This window comes from Haliotis asinina, chromosome 11, assembly GCF_037392515.1.
Source record: "Haliotis asinina isolate JCU_RB_2024 chromosome 11, JCU_Hal_asi_v2, whole genome shotgun sequence".
Lineage (NCBI taxonomy): Eukaryota > Metazoa > Mollusca > Gastropoda > Lepetellida > Haliotidae > Haliotis > Haliotis asinina.
Window position 1 is genome coordinate 53610787 of NC_090290.1, and position 18729 is coordinate 53629515.

At 41.6% G+C, this 18729-nt stretch overlaps 1 long non-coding RNA gene across 1 annotated transcript in view; it reads left to right on the plus strand.

Moving 5' to 3' along the window:
• Positions 1 to 5708: 5708 nt before the first annotated feature.
• The window catches only part of LOC137256123 (uncharacterized), a 44343-nt gene continuing 31322 nt past the window's right edge, over positions 5709 to 18729 (plus strand). The window contains exon 1 of the long non-coding RNA XR_010954548.1: positions 5709 to 5978. This is a non-coding gene — a long non-coding RNA (uncharacterized lncRNA). The remainder of the gene's footprint in view (positions 5979 to 18729) is intronic.

An 18729-nucleotide genomic window follows, 5' to 3' on the forward strand; every position in this document is an offset into this window, starting at 1 on the left:
CACTGACCATCCAAGATTGACCCTCCAGGCCTGACCGTCCAAGACAGACCATGCAAATAAAGCAGCGACAAAACCCATTCCATCTACACAGGAAATCTCTGCTGAAAGCAGAGTCGATTATGCCACTGTGACTATATCATGACATCATAATGAAATCAAATCGAGTCTGGACCAGTCTGTCCAGTGATTGTCACCATGCGGTACGATGAGAGAGTATTGATTTATAGGTCACTATGTATCAGTGATGATAACAGGTGTACACGGTTCAAGTTAGGTTATACTGCCCCACCTGTAACACTCAAATTACGGAATTGCTTTGGATCTCTGACGAATACATCAATTTTGGAAATTTCCTTTCACAGATTTGAAAGTTTTACCGAGGCCTTAAATTTGTAACCTTGATCAAACAGCTTCAGTGCAAGAATGGTGTAATGCTCTTTGAAATCCCGATAAGACTGACCCACCAAGACTGACCAACTAAGACTGATCTTCCGGACCAGAGTAGTAAATGCTATATATATGGATTTTGCAGAATGCCCACAGAAGTGGAAATGATTTGCATACTGCAACATGGCGCTCCATGAGCCATTCAGTTGTGTTCTAGGAAAAACACTTGTGTCCAATGTTACGAGAGTGTATTTTCTGTATATTGTGTTATTAATTAAGTAATAATTGTACTTGGGTCACAGTATTATCAAACTTTAATTTTTCAAGGTTATATTAAAGGTTTTGGTGTTCATTATTTTGGGTCACATTTCCTACGGAAAAGTATTTAAGCGGTACGCCGCTAAGGCAGTACTTTAGAGTTACTTCCCTTTGAATAAACAACACGAGACCACTACGACTTTTCTAGATCTCTCCACGTTAGTGGCGATGGCCGTAAGTGCTCGAACTTTCTGGAAATGACTGCGTGTATATATAAATGCTACTTGCCGTGTTGGAGGGGGACACACATTAATATTACTGGACTATATACATTATCAATATCCGCCAACGCCTGAAACTGCTGTCAGACGGCTCGCTGTGATACATTCTGTATGACTGTTTCTCTCTCGCTCTAAAACTTTGGTGAGGTTTCTATATTATATTTTGTGACCCATTGCCTTAGATTTTGTCTCACTTGTATTGTATTTGAAATCAATATTGTGAAGCTGACTTGTGACTTTGTATAACTTGCTCTCTGCTTATCAATAATACAAAATTTGAATGCAGATTCAGATCGCCCGTGATTATATATGGCTTTGGTAACTGGTTATACAGATTTTGAAGATTCCAGAGACAGATATCAGATGATGGATTGATATAGCCTGAACATTGGTATTAGGTTGGACAGGGCTATGTAGCATACCCTGTCGGACTAAGACAGAAGCACCTGCAGTTGCTTAAACTAGTGGAGGCGAAAAGGAATGGTATTCGCTGTGCCGTCTTAAAGTAAAGTTATCTGTGCGTTTTCAATATGTCTCTTAGAGTCATACTGCTGTCGGCTAATTATTGTCAGTTTTTATGTTCACTGAAGTTAGTTTTTTGGTCCTCTACAGGTCCATTGCAGTAGGGGGTAGGATAGGTCTTCAGCAACCCGGGATCGGGTGGTCACTCGCTGACTTGGTTGACACATGTCATCGGTTTACGATTGTGCAGATCGATGTTCATTTTGTTGATCACTGGATTGTTTGGTCCAGACTCGATTATTTACAGACCGCCACCATATAGCTGGAATATTGTTGAGTGCGACGTAAAACTAACCTCACTCACTCACTCACCATTACAGTAAACTAGACAATTAAGTCATGGTGGCTCAATTGGTGATCTCTCTCGTGACTATACAGAGTAGCTACTTCTCCGCTTGCCATGTGAGGACGGTGTAACGTCCATGTCCAGAGGTCCAAATGGATTCTCTACATGGATCTCTGAAGATGAAAGGGCAGTATTTGGCAGTTTCCTCTTTAATTTCTTTCTTTTCTGTTTTGATAATTGGACAGTGTCGAGCTGTTTGGTACACGTTTGTGCCTTAGAATGAGTTGTGATTAGGGTACCAGGTGCTAGGGAGCTTCTGATGTTCCCGTATCCTCATCAGACATTGTATACAGAATGGTCTACTGTTCTGAGACCCGGGAATTGGCCGTCTAGCACTCGTGGTCAATAGTGTCAATAGTCGACAGGATGTAGATACTACAGTAGAGTAAGTATTTTTGTGGGGAGATTTCAACTGGATCTAGAAACAATTTCTTTGCTTCGAAGAAGGATTTATTATTTGCATGTTGCAGTATGAGAATTTGGGTTTGTCGTTCAAAGACTGGACAAGATTGTGGTGAGGACATATGATCTCCATTACAATTTGCAGATCTGATGTTATTTGTGGAGTCGGCATGCTCATGTTTCTCATTGCACCGAGAACATTTTGTAGAGTTGTTACAGGCGTTATCACCGAGTCCGAACAGCTGACATTTAAAGCACCAAAATGGATTAGGAATGTAGACTTCCACCTCAATATTAAAGAAGCGAGCCTAAATTGCCTTTGGTATGGTAGAGAGACAAATTGTGGACAAGGTAAGTTTGGGTTTTAACAATGTTATCACCATCTTTCCTTGTGAATCTTTTGACAGAAGTGACACCTTGAGATTTAAGCTCTTCTCCAATATATACCTCTGTCACAGGGAGACATTTTGCCCGATCGTGAACTATGCCTCTGTACGAACTGAACATTCTGTGTGTTGACACTGCAATCTTTGTATTTGTAAAATGGCAAACTTTAAGCAAATTAACAGACCGCTGTTTTCTAGCACAGTCTACCGACAAGGAATATTTTCTAAGACGAGTAACGTTTTTCACTTCGTCGTATATTCCTGCAAAGCTTTAGATATTGCGAAAGGGTTGTCCTTCAATTCCCTGTTGGTCCTGATTCTTCATCAGAAGACGATGCGATTTCAAAATCTACATGCTATCTCTTTGATTTTGATCGAGAACCAGAGAGTTGTTGGGAAGCCATAAAGAATGGAGGTAGATTCGACATCCCTGTTGCCCACCCACCAGGGAATGTGAACAAGGACGGTGTCCAAGTGAAAACCAGCGACAAACCACCAGAGTTACAGGGATGTGATACTCGTGCAATACAGACACAGGTAGCAATGCTGCCAAACAGAATAAAAGTCAGGCTGGTTCCGCCCATGACATTTTTCCGAAGACGATTAGAACCTGGAGGTCAGTAATTGCCAGATTGGCCCGTGGGCCACCGCCTTCTGGCATAGGCCTGTAAGTAATACAATATCGCGAAGAATTAGAGTGTAGAATAGCCAAGACCAGGAAAATACACATGTGCAATAATATTCACTGTGCACAGGGCTTGGCGTGACCAACCGATTGATTGAACCTGGCCCATTCAACCAACCGCCTTGGTGAAGTATGGGCCAAAGTGGTTTGTGGAGCAAAGGAACGCTGTTACAGGCTCCATTTGCCCTCAACCACCAGGGTTCCGCCCTCCACCGATACAGGGGTACAACCTACGGCGAAAAGGTTGCCCAATTCGGTCGTCGCTTACGACAGGTAATGGGGTGTTGTGGACACCTCCTGCCCCGCTTCACATGGGAGAAGAACGCTTAGCGTTACCCAGCATCCACCTCGAGGAGATATATCATAGCGTTCTACAGTATACATGGTGGATAATATCATGCCGGCCTACAGTATACATTACACTGGTTACGAAGGGGGAATAGACTGAAGTATCCATCGATGTTTGTTCATGTTCCCCTTGCCTTCGGGCTCAGGGACCATCAATCAACAACAAACATGAATAAGCCAATGGCCCCGAAGGGACCTGAGAACAACTTATTTATCTCTATGTTAATTTTGAACTGTTTGAAGCATTGATAACAGATCGTACACCATCGTATGCCAGCCTGTGTGAATCAAGCGATTCGAATATTGCATATTGCTGGGGGGGTTTTCCTGTAGCCATGGACAGTTTTTGCAGAAAAACAAATTTAAGGTTTTGCAGAAAAACAAATTTAGAGTTATCTCCCTTCTTTCGGATTGCATTCTCAACACATCTGTAATTTCCATGCCTCATCCGTGATTCAATGTTATTCGGGCTATAGAAGTACCACCACGAAGTACCGAATGAGTTGCCATTGGCAGCGGGATGCATTGCAGTGGACCTCGCTTTAAGTGGGGTACATTGCAAATAACAGAAGAGCGCTAAGCCAATCAGAAAACGACATTTATGTGTGAGGTAAGATATCACGGCGGCCTATAATATAGCATACATAAAGTATTGTGTCATGACGGCCTTTAGTATACATGAAATATTATATCACGTCGGCCTATAGAATATATTTGACGGGTCATATCTAAACGGTCTAGAGTCTATAAGGAGGATTATATCTAGGCGGTCTACAGACTACAAGAAGGATATCACGGCGGCGTGCAATACACACGGATGATGATATGACGGTGGTGTATTGTATACATGAAGGATTATATCATATCATTTCCCTGTATACGTGAAGGGTCATGTCCAGGCTTCCCACAGAGAAATAAGTACGATGGAAGTCTCACAGCAGGTCTACTCACAAACGTGTTAATATATCGGATCAGATGGCTTGTTCGTCTCCAAATTAAATTCGAATCAAGATCTGAATCACTAGATAGCCATTATTTCGCTTGACAGACTGCTTGTCGTTTTGTTTATTGTCTCAGTGTGTTTCTTGCACAATCATATCACACGCTCCAGCTGGACACACAAAGGTGATCATTACAGCTACAGTTAACCAAGTACACAAGTTCCACTAGTGAATAAGTGAGTATTATGTTAGCACTTCTCCAGCAAATGTCACGAATGGGGACACCAGAAATCAAACAGAATCTATACAGTGTGCACATATGGGAAATCGAACCCGGATCTTAGGCCGGACGTGCGGACGCTTTAACCACTAGGCCACCTCACCGGCTCTAATCGTCACCGGTTTTTATTCCAGTAGCTAAACATTCGTAATATCTAAAGATTGAAGGACTTGTCCTACTGACGTTTTTCACATCTCTGTGTGTGGAATATAGGTATTACAAATCATGACAGACATGCAAAGCTTCAAGTTTTCCAAATATATTCCAAATTGAACCACTAGGCCACCTCACCGGCTCTAATCGTCACCAGTATTTATTCCAGTGGCTAAACATTCGTAATACCTAAAGATTGAAGGACTTGTCCAACTGACGTTTTTCACATCTCCGTGTGTGGAATATAGGTACTACAAATCATGACAGACATGCAAAGCTTCAAGTTTTCCAAATTGATTCTGAATAACATCCAACTCAACTATTCATGCACGCACTATGCACTCTCACGTCCCTATCCAACATATAACTCGCGGGTTTTCTTCCTACATCATTCACTCACTCACACACTCACTCACTCACTCACTCGGTTGCCTCGATCCACGACGCTAAACAATAATGTCCGTATTAACTCCATGATGCTCAGGACCTATTAACAAATTCATTCTGATCACCGATGACGAGACGAAACGTAATCCTGAACTGCACAATATCTCACTAATAGGCATTTACATTCATCCAAACCCCTCCCCTTCACAAGTTCTCCCCGTCAAGCCTCGTTGCCAAGGTAAACACTCGCCATATCTAATCTTTCCCCTCCCCCGCTGCAGCTATTACCAATAGCTGAATGCTACACTGGCCATCTATCAGTTCCCATCTATAGTGGCTATGAAATATTAAGCAGCCAGAGATGCAGCGTTGCGTCGTCGACATATGATCACTAGCGATTCCGTTACCCAGTAGATGCTGGTCACGTGACCACATGGGGATTTAAATGAATAGGCAGGAGAATCGTGACTTTGGCAGACAGGTTGGGAACAATCGTGGAAGACTAAAAGGGAGGCTGACATTATTGAGAGATATACCAAACATCATGGCAGGACTCATCAGATCGCTTGAAGCTATTCTTCTGTCCCTCTGTGTCATCCTTGGTAAGTTTTTGTTCCACTCTAGTCCTCAAGTCTCTTACACTTTGTATTTCATACAACTTACTTGTATGCTTTAAAGGAATATCGGGGTTCGTACTTGAAAGAAATTAATTACACTTTGTACTCTTCATGGTTGAAATTATCTAATTAGTTAGTGTACACTCTAATGTTTGAAAAGGATTTTATTTCGGTTCACTTGCGACACACTGGTTACAGTTTTGGGGGGGGGGGGGTTTACAAAAAAATCTTTAAATCGTTTTAATCATTGTGTCATTGCATTAGTTTTAGTTTGTGGTTAAACCTAAAACTTAATGGAAGTATTCTATCGTTGAAGCTGCTTTAAGGGGACGCAAGTCAGTACATATATTTAGTGCTGACTTGGCCCTGGTTCACGGTGCGGTCACTTGAACCATGTCGATACATATAGATATTTCTGAATAACTTCGAGTGTAGGCTGTTAGATCTCTTTGTCCTCATACAGACATTTTTCAGCTTACATTGTGCAGGGCCACGTTTCAGAAAGCTAACGTTGTGCCGCGAATGTCGTAAGTCTATGTTAGAGGGCCTCGTTGCTCAAAGCGAACGTAACCCTAAGGTGATCGTAACTTCCATACTTTAAGATATACTTCGACAGTCGTAACTCACCGATTGCTGTGAGGAACTGGGCCCAGTGTATGAGGTACGGCAGTCATAGTGCTACAATTGCCGTCTGAAACGAGGTCCAAGTCAGTAGACGGAAAAGAATCAAATATAAAAATCACAAAACCTTTGAGATGATAAGTCACTGGCTTTATGAATTGACAGTGTGTATTGTACTGTGGCGAACCCCATCATCGACGAACATATCCGCACTCCTAAGGAAAAATGCATTAAAATGTATTTAAACCTCACCCAACGGACGGTCTGTCAGTTATAAAAGTTTCAGCGTTTTGTCTTTTCACTTTAAAACAACTGATGATATGGTCTGGTGTAGAGCGTCTGGAATATCACCAGCCAGGATTAAAGATGAAATTGATTAAATGTGACATGTTAGGAAACGTCCTGGGAATGAATACCGAATTCCACATTTCAAGGGACCGTGTTCTTGCCCTTCGGAATACGCAAGATACTTACTTTCAGCTTTATATGGCGGCTATATTGGGTTAGGAGGAATCGCGTGTTGAGTGGTTGACGACTGGTAAACCATCATATCGTATTTTGTCTAATAAACGTCCTTGGGTACACCATTATATATGCGGTCATAAAGTTTATGTTGTGCAGAAGATAAGTGGTCGATAATTACAGTGGAGATCCAGAGATACTGCCAACAATGGAGATATGCTATGTAACGCGATGCTCTCGTCGTTTCTTGAGAGGGATACCTCTTTCATAAACATACACTGCCGGGCGAAAGGAAGTGCCACTTTTGATAATTGGTAACACTAAAACTGACAAGAAATTTCAGTTCGATGATGCATCATAGCTATGTTACGTAGAGGGTAATTTGATCGAGTAACGGTGGGTTCGCGGTACGATTTGTTGAAGGAATGGAGTGTTACAAGGATATTACCCTACTTAAGATACATTCAAACTGTTGGTGACTTTGTATGCCAAATGCAAGACAAAAAGCACGAACTATCAAGGTCTTACAATTGAGACTGGTACACATCGCTCCATTCCTGAAAATTAATGTATCGAGTAGACAGTGGAATGACGTCACAAAAGTAATATAAATGTATCCTACCCGTGGGTATCTCACAACCGCATCCGGTGACGAGAATGTGATGTGGGAAGGAACGTGATGGTCACGTGTTCACTGAACAAAGTACTGAACATGGTTCAGTTTAAGTGTATTGTCTTTCAACGGGCAGTTCGTATTATGCGGTTATACATTTGGGGACTGAGCAATCCAGTCACAGAGTCTGATATGAAAAAAACCACGAAAGTTTGAATGTTTTCAGATGCTTTCAGGGTGGGGTGGTTGCTTTGTGCATCCAGTCCAAGATCAGATAACTGCACATGGAAAACTGCAATTAATAAATGTGATGCAGACTCGGTTTTCTCTCGTCAGATATTTTACAATAAGATCAAAGGCCATGGGCACTCGAACTATATAGATACATCTGAGTTTCACTGGCACCAGAAGTATAAGAATGAATCTAAGAATGAATGTGCAGAACAGTTGCTCACGACATTACATAACATATCTTATACTAGGCCGAGTCCCACCCGGGATTCGAACTCACACTGTCTGAGTCAGGTACCAATTCGCCAGCACACAAAGTCAGTAATCTAGCCCACACAGCCGAATCCCAAATGGAACTCAAACTAACAAATGTTTTGTACTTTCCAGAGAAAGTGTGCCCCCAACTGTGCTACATGTTGCATTGTATATTCATTATAAACATACGTCACTCAGTCTGTGATATTCTCGACGTTGAGGAGGATGGAAGACGATAGTCTAATCTTGTGGTGCCTCCTTGGAAGCGCATTTGATCTCTGTAAAGGTGTATTACACTACACCAACTAGTCTCAGCTGATCGTAACGATAAGCTCCATGGTACATGTTGAAAGAGTATACTCTTATAAAAATATTAATATTTACATCTGCGTCCTAGTGTTATGTTATTGTATAATATTAATATCAATAGTCAGGCCAGATAATGTATGTTGTTCATGTAAATGTAATAATCACGTTATGGAGCTAATATAGATTCGAAATTAAAGTGGAAAAGAAACTCAATATGTATATATTCTCAGAACGAAAGTAAAGGAAGTGAAGTTGGTTGATTTGTGTGTTGATTAACGCTGCGCTCAGTAATTATCCAAATATATGGCAGCGGCTGTAAATAATCGGGTCTGGATCACACAATCCAGTGTTCAACAGAATGAGCATCGATATGGACAACTGGGATACGACAACATGAACCAACCAAGCTAGTCAGTCTGACCACCCGATCGCACTAGTCGCCCCTTACAGCACGCATGGGTCGCTGAAGATACGTCTAGCCTAGATCGTATGGGTAGAAGAGTAATGAAATCATGAGCATCAAAATGTATGTGTATGTATTGGCGATGCGGCCTCATTAACGCACAGAACGAGTTTTCGATAGGTAGTCAGGCTCGCTGACTTGGTTGACCCATATGGATGTATCCCAATTTCATTCTGTTAGATTAATGCACATGCTGTTGATCACTAGCTTGTGTGATTCACATTCGATTATTAACAGGCCGCCGTCATTTAGGTGGAGTATGGCTGCGTGCGGCGTAAAACTCACTCTCTTGCTCATTCCATCACAATAGCATTACTAATTCCCACAATACCGGACATAACGTAACGACCAGTGACGTGAAATCATTGTGACTACGACCGTAATTTTGACAGGAAATAGATGCATCAGTCTGAGTACATTGTCAAAGCCGTGTAATATCCGTTAAACCGATCAACTTAATAATATGACGTCCGTTGCAATTTTCTAGTCTGTAAATAACTATTCTAGAGATTAAACAATGTGTTTGATATTACTATGCATGAGATGCGGCACAATGGTGAACAATAACTGACCTTATATCTTTTCACTCAATGGCCTTACTAAACAATAACTTCAATGGCTGATTGTAAGGCGAGAAGTTTGAAGCAGCTTCGTGTATAATGTTTATGAAACAGCCAAAAACTACATAAGGAAATCAAACAGGAAATTACAATGTAACTTACATGAAATCTTGTGTTGCGTTGCACGTCGTGTTGGTTTTCAGGACAAAGCTTATGATGGCAACACAAGAACCATCAATGCCCTTCTCTTGCAGCACATCAACATGTTGCCTTGACCAGCAATGAGCTCTGAATGACCACTCCTGGGACATGACAGAGAGTCATGTGCCCCTCCGTTATAGGTCATCTGCCCACATGGGTGGGACTTGACAGAGCACTGCGAGGGGTTTGGTGCAGTCGCCCGGTGCAATTATGCCTCGTCAAAAAAGTGAAAGTAACAGAAACTGTATCAGTCCTACGATCTGCTGAATGTCAGCTTTGACATGTCCCGTGTTAAGCTAAAGTGAAGATAGTTGTCGACCATAACGCTTGTCATAATTCAATTCCGAAACCTGTTCCCCGTCCTATGTTATCATGTAAGCTCATACAATTTTTAAAATGCTAGTCCAAGCGCCCCTGCTAGTCTATAGAGCTCACTGAATGTAACTTTTAGGCAATTTGTAAAACTGCCTTCGTCATTAAATCAAAACCTTCACTGAGGCACATAGGCTCATGTTACAACGCTTGTTTAGAGTGCCTAAATCCTTGAAAGCACATTCAAAGTTGACCTGATTCAATATGCGTCGATCTTGTGCATTAATGCACGCATAAATGTTCGGTTGGTTCGGAATAGAACGCGGCATGAAAAATCACTTCTGAAAAATGCGTCTTGGGGTACATGGGCGTTTATTGATTCTTGACAAAGGAATCCATCCTTGTCAAATCTGTGTTTTACATATTACCAGTATCTTTATCACATTATATACAGTATTCTTACTTATACTTAAAATGTGCTGAACATGCGTCACAATAACGAAAGAGAGTTCCTGTATAGTCTGTTATGCGTCTTCAGTGCGAATGAACTGAGTAAAGCGGTAACAACATACATAAACAAGTAGCGCTTGCACTGGAACGAGAATTTTGTTTTCATCTAAATGCTTGTATTCATTTATTCACTGCAGCTGTAATAGCTCTGTTCAGTCTAAGGGACGAAGACTTGTATGAAATAGACAAAGACGTGTGATAGTCTGAACTTTTGAATGCAAAGGACGTCCACTTTTATTAACTTTTTCTTTTAAAAAATCCGTTCCCTCCTTCGAAACGTTATCTGATCCATGGGACGTTCCCTTGCACCTGTGTATTCATCAAACTCAGTATTCAATGGATGTCCCCAGAATCGCTTGTCCAGTTGTAAATATTTGACACTTGAAACAGAGAAACGATTTATAGCCAGTATTATCCACTCTGCTTTAAGCATGCAGATGTAGATTGAGTTGTTTTATTACATATTCAGTTTGTTTGCCGTATTGAGCAGAACGTGATACGGCATTGTGTCACGGATGCCTCGCACACGAGTTTTCTGGTCATCTATGTGAATATCTAAATGCATTCAATCGGGGAGCGTGACGTATCGCGCATCTGCAAATGTTGAACTTATGTATAGACCTGCCGACGCGCTACTAATTATCCGATACACTTACAGAGACGACTGACTCTGTGTTCCACAGCTATTTTAAGTTGTTGCCGCCTCTTTCGTTGTAGTCACTGCAATGAAGCGGTTTCGGAGAAAAATGATCCGGAATTGGTCGTAGTCACCTAAGGCATCTCACCTCTACGTCTGTCCGTCCTGAAAGCTGCGTCAAGCTGGACATCCTAACGTTCCTGCAATGGCGGGGAGGTGTAGTAGTCAAGTCTAAAAGTGGTGGCTCATCACGCCGAAGACCCGGGCTCGATTCCATTTCTGGTATCCCCTCCGTGATATTGCTAGATTATTGCTAAAGTCGGAGTAAAACTAAACTCTCTCATCCACGCTTGCAACGGGGGGTGGTTGGCGAATCCTTGCAGCACGCGAACGACACTCTCCTTCTGTGCAGCCATTTAGCGTGGCACATTTCCATGATGTTGATGACTTCATCATATGGCCGGTTTTTAAACATCACAGGAAGTTAGTCGTCAATGTCGGTGTGACTGTGACAAACTTCACTATTTCGCATTGTCCTCTTTTCAATCTTTTTTGTCTTTCGTTTGTTGTTTTCCCACTGCATTTGTTTGATTGCATTCGAGCAGCATTTTATATATGTATTGTTTGCGTGTTCGAATAGGAAAAGGTGATTGGTGCAGGTTCTTTTCAGCGTCCCCTCCTGACTGAAAGGGTAAGTGAGTGAGGTTTGGCGCCATGCTGTTCAGCTAACAACAAGTCAGGCAAAGATGAGAGATGGAGCGGGTCTCTGACGTCCATCAGTACGGTGTCGATATACACCGTGGACATTAATCAGGGTTGATCTTGGATTGGAACCATCAGCGGATCCGGATACAATTACCGAATTTTGAAATACGTCTCTGGCACGTATGCCTTCGCCGATATCCACACTTCTGCTTGAAGTTCGTGAAACATGTGTTCTTTGATCAGATTAACAACTGTCCACGTGTAACCTTGGTAACATGTTATCGCGTTATACCAAGAAGCCGCATGGCTTGGGACGCCATAGTGACACTGTCACTCACATTAAATAAGCTTTTTTAGTCTGAGTTGAAATGTTGAAGAGCCCACGAGACATATACGAGTACTAAAGGATTGTTATTGTCAGTAGAAATTCAAAATAACTCTTTTCCCAATATTATTCAACGTGCAAATAAATCACACAGTGGAAACTGGAGAAACAGCCTTTCGTGTTGCAATGACACATTGTCTGTTAGTTAATTGTACTTGCTGTGAGCAAGATAGCCACTGGTCCGCTAGCCTGTGGCTAGTAAAAATCCAGTCAGACCACTAAATCTCCACAGTCAATGGCACAACACTCTAGTAAATTTTGTAATAGGGGACATTTTGTAACTGTATCACTCTCACCGACTTGTTGAGGCATGGAAGATTATGTCCTAAAAAATGTTCATCATATTAGCCGGTTAATGATGAAACCCGTGACTTCATTCGTGTGAACTAGTTTGTGGGCTGATAACTTTCAGGCATAGCATGTCCGACTGGCAAGTAAATTTGGAAACTATTTCGCGCACCGCTTACATAACGTCTTAATGCTACTGCTATATTGTTCAGTGCTGCGTTTGACGGCAAACAAACAAACAAACAAACCACTATGACGTAAAAGAACTAACGTCTGTCATAAATGTTAATATTTTTTTGTTCAACAATCCATTACTTTTTACGAATACGCATATGGTTGTCAGTTGGATTTAACAGAACTACGTTTCTTTTCTTTCCTTCTAAAGTGATTTGAGCTGTGTGATTGGACCGGGTTACAATGGATCTACAGTACCCACGCTACTCGTAAGAGACGGCAAACGGGGTTGGGTGGCCAGGCTCGCTGACATCACTGACACATGGCATCGTGTCCCAGCTGCGTAGATCGATACTCAAGATGCTGATCACTGGATTGTCTGGTCCAGACTCCATTATTTACAGATAGCTGGAATATTGCTAAGTGCAGGGTAAAACCACAATCAACCAATAAATCTAAAGCAATTCATTTGCAAATTTGCAAATATTCGTCGTCAGCAGAATCCTAGTGGACGTGCCGTAGTCGACCTGTTCTAGAGATGCACGTGACACAACCATATGAAATTAGCTGACGAACTTTCAAATGCTTGTGTGACTCTTAGAGTATCTGTGAAGATGTGCTCGGTGACTCTGTTCACACACGCCCTTTTACCCCAGGTGTGTAGTTCGATGCTCGGTATTCACTAGAATGTGTGGTTCAGACTCGATTATCTACACACTAAGCCGTCACAGAGCTAGAAATTTGCTCAATACAGCATCACACAAACAAACAAACTTTTTTTTACTTCACATCCCATTTTGGTTGCCATGTAACAAGTGTTAAAGAGATGTCGGTGACAGTCGTAGTGCCATACATGTACTTTCGCCAATAACAGGTTTTATCCATGAGTGTTTGTATCTTCTACGAACTCTTAAATGTCAATCAAAGAAAGTCTAGTATATGTATTAGAACATTGTAGAATACGAAACCTTGCACTGTATCAACTCTATTACGTGAAGGCATCTTTGGTACAATGGTGGCACTTTGCATCCGCCGAGCAGTATCTTTCTCCTTGCTTGTATAAATAACGCTCGTAGCAACAATGTCTGAAACACAATACAAATACCCTTCCCAGGAGGGGCATAATGAAGGGTATTTGTTTGTGTCATATTGCTCTGATTGCTCTGAACGTAAGTTATTAGATATCTTGTCTATCCAATACAAGTATACACGTAGGTTGGACATGTGTATCATGTTCTAATCAATCTAATCATTGCATATATAAGGTCAAGCAGTCAATTCAGATAAATGTGAATAACGAATTCTCCATTCTCCACCGACACACAACATGTATCACACAACACGATATCTATCTATCTATCCATCTATCTATCTATCTATCTGTCTGTCTGTCTGTCTGTCTGTCTGTCTGTCTGTCTATCTAGATCTAGACATCTGTGTGTGTACTAGTGTATTTGCTGTCTTACCACTCACCGATACTCCTGTATGAACAAGTAGGCGATTATCATGTAAAAAAACCCACAAAAACCTATGGTACAAACAAACCAAGAATTATGAGGAATTTTGAGATTCGAACCCAAGATCATCCGATTTCGTGTTCGTGAGAGACGTAAAAGTGCACAGCAAATCAAGGCCCAACTGAACATTACACATTTTGTATGTGACTTGTTCTCTATCAAAGGTCTGTTTTTTTAACTATGCTTTTATTGACTTCTGATCCGTGAGAAACTTTACCTTTGTGCCTTTAGGAAAATTTAACTTAGGAATGACATATATGAAGCGGTACTTCTTGAAATGGAAGCCGTCTTGTTCGCAATTGAACTCAAATTTTATAGATACACTGGTTTTACTTGTAAATTCCTGTAATACTCTAGGTGGTTTTACTGTCCGTTGACAGATGTTTATAATTTACAGGTATTTCTGGTGAATTATAACTTGTTTTAGTGACGATATGGCTGACATATTGCCGACATGACTTTACATTTTAACTCACTCACTCATCTGGTGGTCATTTGTTCGTCCGAATGATAAACACCAGTAATTGATTTTTCTCAGTTCCGCTGTGACCCAGAAAATTGCAATAAAGCCGTTTCAGGATTTGAAAATATTCATAACTGTCCGAAAATATAACATGAAACTAAATGTATGTTCAAAGATAAGTTTGAGGGAGTACTTGTGAGTCGCTTAATGGGAAAACTCCCAAGGCTCTTTCTCAAGGGAGCGATAGTATTTCAAGCTGATTGAGGAGCTGCTTTTCATGCACAATTGAATTGAATTTTATATCTTTATCAATGTTTCATGGTGTACACCAGTAAAACCAATATTAGGCGTCAGAAATGTCTTAGAAATTGTTTTCCGTAAAATACAGAAAGTGGAATTAGTCAATATTTTCCAGATAAACATAGCGTAGGAACCACAGATAGGAACGTATACAAGCCGCAAGACCCGTGAAGGTCCCGGGGTAGAACTTGCCATAAAAGGTGACTATGCTTGTAAGAGGCGACTAACAGGATCGGGTGGTCAGGCTCGCTGACTTAGGTGACACATGTCATCGGTTCCCAAATACGCAGATCGATGCTCATTTTGTTGATGACTGGTTTGTCTGGTCCAGACGCGAGTATTTACAGACCGCCGCCATAGAGCTGGAAAATGACTGAGAGCGGCGTAAAACTAAACTCATTTACTCACTCATACAAACCTCAATATCATTGTCTGGATAAAATGAACTTCAAATAATTATTGAATGGCAGGGGAAAACTGTAGTTTATTCATAGAAGCAACCATGGCAAAATACTAACTAATTTTGGTGCATTGATAACTTTGGTGCTCAATTTAGAGATACTGGTCTCTTGAGCGAGTGAGTGAGTGAGTGAGCTTTGTTTTACTCCGCTTTTCGCAATATCCCAGCAATATCACGGTCAAGGACACCAGAAATGGGTTTAACACATTGAACCCACGTGGGCAATAGAACCCGAGAACCCGAAACTGAACACTTTAACCACAAGGCCACCTTACAATCCTGTACAATCCTGTACAATCCTTATGAAATCATTGTCAGTAACCAGCTCAGTTTCAATATCAGGTGGGACGTTAACCACTGCCAATAGCAATAACATGAGTGTCCCTTCACATGGACAGTATCGGGGGGATGGTGGAGTGCTTAATCCACTGCATCCTATCAAGCATTTCTCCTGCGTATTCTACAACCCATACTGTATCGGGGATGGTGGAGTGCTTAATCCACTGCATCCTATCAAGCATTTCTCCTGCGTATTCTACAACCCATACTGTCCCAGATATGCTCTATGGGATTGAGATCTGGATCTGGCGGGCCAAGGGGAGTTCACCGAAAATCGTCCTCGGTATCTTCAGGGTTGAGCCGAAAGCTGGCAGGGGGAATGGAGGCGAAGAAGGATCTGATATACCACGAGTTGCGCTTAAAATGTTGAATAAAATATATTTCACGTGAGTGATTATTAAACTCGGGGTTGGAAATCTTAGAGAACAACCCAGGGAAGAAACGGGTGTATACCTTTGATGGTGGCGATATTTTATTTTGATATGAAAGATATTTTTCGAACCGAAGTGAGGGAAGTACGTTGCCAACCTTTGCTCGCTTCGCGCGCATTATGAAGACTGGTCAGTTTCTTTCTGCTACGCAAAACCCATTTGTGCTACAGTTTGCCTGTGTATGTGCATACCGCCTTTTCCGTGGAATGGCATTGACCCGTCTACGTCGACTGCAGTAGGCACGAATGTCACTGAGTGAGAAAATCGGCTCAGTCGGTTCAGAACTGATGGCAGAGTTTTTCAACTTAACGTAAACGAGAGAAACTGGCATCAAGCTGCGTTCATCTGAAGGAGGCGACATGGTAACGGGCGGTATTTGTGGCCAGAGAACAACAACACAGAATACCATAAGAGGTCATCTGAATGCCCAGCGATACAGAAATGAGGTGTCGAGACATTTTGTGTTGCCCTTTATTCGACAACAGCCACGAGTATTAATTTTGTAATTTCTATATGAGTTATTCTTAATGAAATGCGGCAAATGCAAAAGCAGCATTATAGCCAGATCATTGGAAAATGGTTTCTTTTAGTAAAATAAATATCTTAAGTCTCACATATGTCTTTGTTTTTTCGTTGACTTTCTTTTGTCCAGTAGTGTATATTCCAGATGCAAAAAACACGGCATTTCAGAACAGCCATTTGGAAACAGCCGTTTCATTGTACGCGAGACTTGAAAGTTGACCTTTATAGAAAATCGGTTAAGTTAGCTAATACCTTCGTTACAAGATACCATCACCTAAATAAATTTCAATCATATCATGTACGTAAATGTATCATCCTCGTAAACGATAAAGTTTAGATTGTGGCAGTTTTACCCTTCCAAAGTCTCTCATCTATCCTATCACCGGTGTCGGGATCAACTGCCCTCATCTACGATTTTACACATGTCATAATCATTGTCTATAAACGTTGCAATTCAAGTCGTCGAAAAATGCAAATGATGTTGTTGTTTTTTCCCCCAAACAGCAAACCTATACTAGAAATGCAAAAAATGGAGAATATATCTGACCTTAAATCCCCATGTAGTGAGTGAGTGAGTTTGGTTTTACGCCGCTTTTAGCAATATTCCAGCGATATCACGGCGGTCGACACCAGAAAATGGGCCTCACACATTGTACCCATGTGGGGGATCGACCCCGGGTCTTCAGCGTGACGAGCGAACGCTTTAACCACTAGGCTACCCCACCGCCCCCTAATCCCCATGTAATATTCCTAGTATTGCTAATAGTCAGGTATAATACACATCCTTTGTGTTGTGTATGGTTTACTGTATACACACACTTGTTTGGGCGTTTAGATAGCCCAATCGTTAGAACGTTCGCTTGTCACGCCGAAGACCTGGGTTGGATTCTCCACATGGATAACATGCGTGGACACATTTTCTCGTGTCCCATGCTGATGTTGGTGGACTATTACTAAAACCATACTCACACTGACTTGTCAATTTGAGTGTCCAACGAGCATATTTCGACTTGACCAGTGGAGATCCAGGTAATAATTGATCCTCAGCAACCCATGCTTGCCGTAAGAGGTGACAAACAGGATTTCGGAGTCAGTTTCGCTGACTTGACTGACAAATGGCATCGTGCCCCACTTGCGTACTCATGCTGTTGGTCACTGGATTGTCTGGTCCAGACTCGACCGCACACATATAACTGGAATATTTCCGAGTGGGCGTTAGGCAACACACAAAACATATTTACACCCGTGTGTCAACTAATTTTTATAAACTCTGACATCAAATTCGTTGCTAGATACATATTTCATTGCGTCTCCATTTTTTCCTTTCTCGATTGTTATTAATTTGTTGTAACACGGGCACTTAATCCAGGTCTGTCAACAATCTGGACGTACGAGTCTGGACCAAACGAACCATTGATTGACATAATGAGCAACATGAGTTGACATAATGATACAGGCGGTGTACCCAGTTACAGCCCTTCAGGTTTATGCAATAGAGTGTTACAGTGTTTTAAACACCGAGGTCGTGCCCTTTTAATCCTAATCCTGATCCTACCCCACGTCTTTGGACACTGTGACCAAACAGTCTCCAGCTGAAATGTGAGGGTGTTTACATTCAGTTCCAGAAAATGGCGCATACGTCATGGTTTGAACTTCCTGGTTTACCTTTTTATAACTACCGGGTTCAAGGCACGACTTAAATAACCGAAAACGTCAACGTGTACGAGTCTGTGAGGAAACAACTCTGGAGTTGAATAACGAACCGAGCGCCCTTCTCTGGAGGAAAGGATCAGACGTGTTAGCGTCTTCACCGCCCTCTTGGGAGAAGATTAGGCCGTCAGCGTGTAGTTATATCGACATTTGAAGGAAAACAAACACAATATTTGAAGTTCAAATACGCTATAAAATTCCTGAAAGTCGTAACGTTATATCGTTTGACGTTACGTTTAATCCAGAACAATATATGTTGATGTATTTC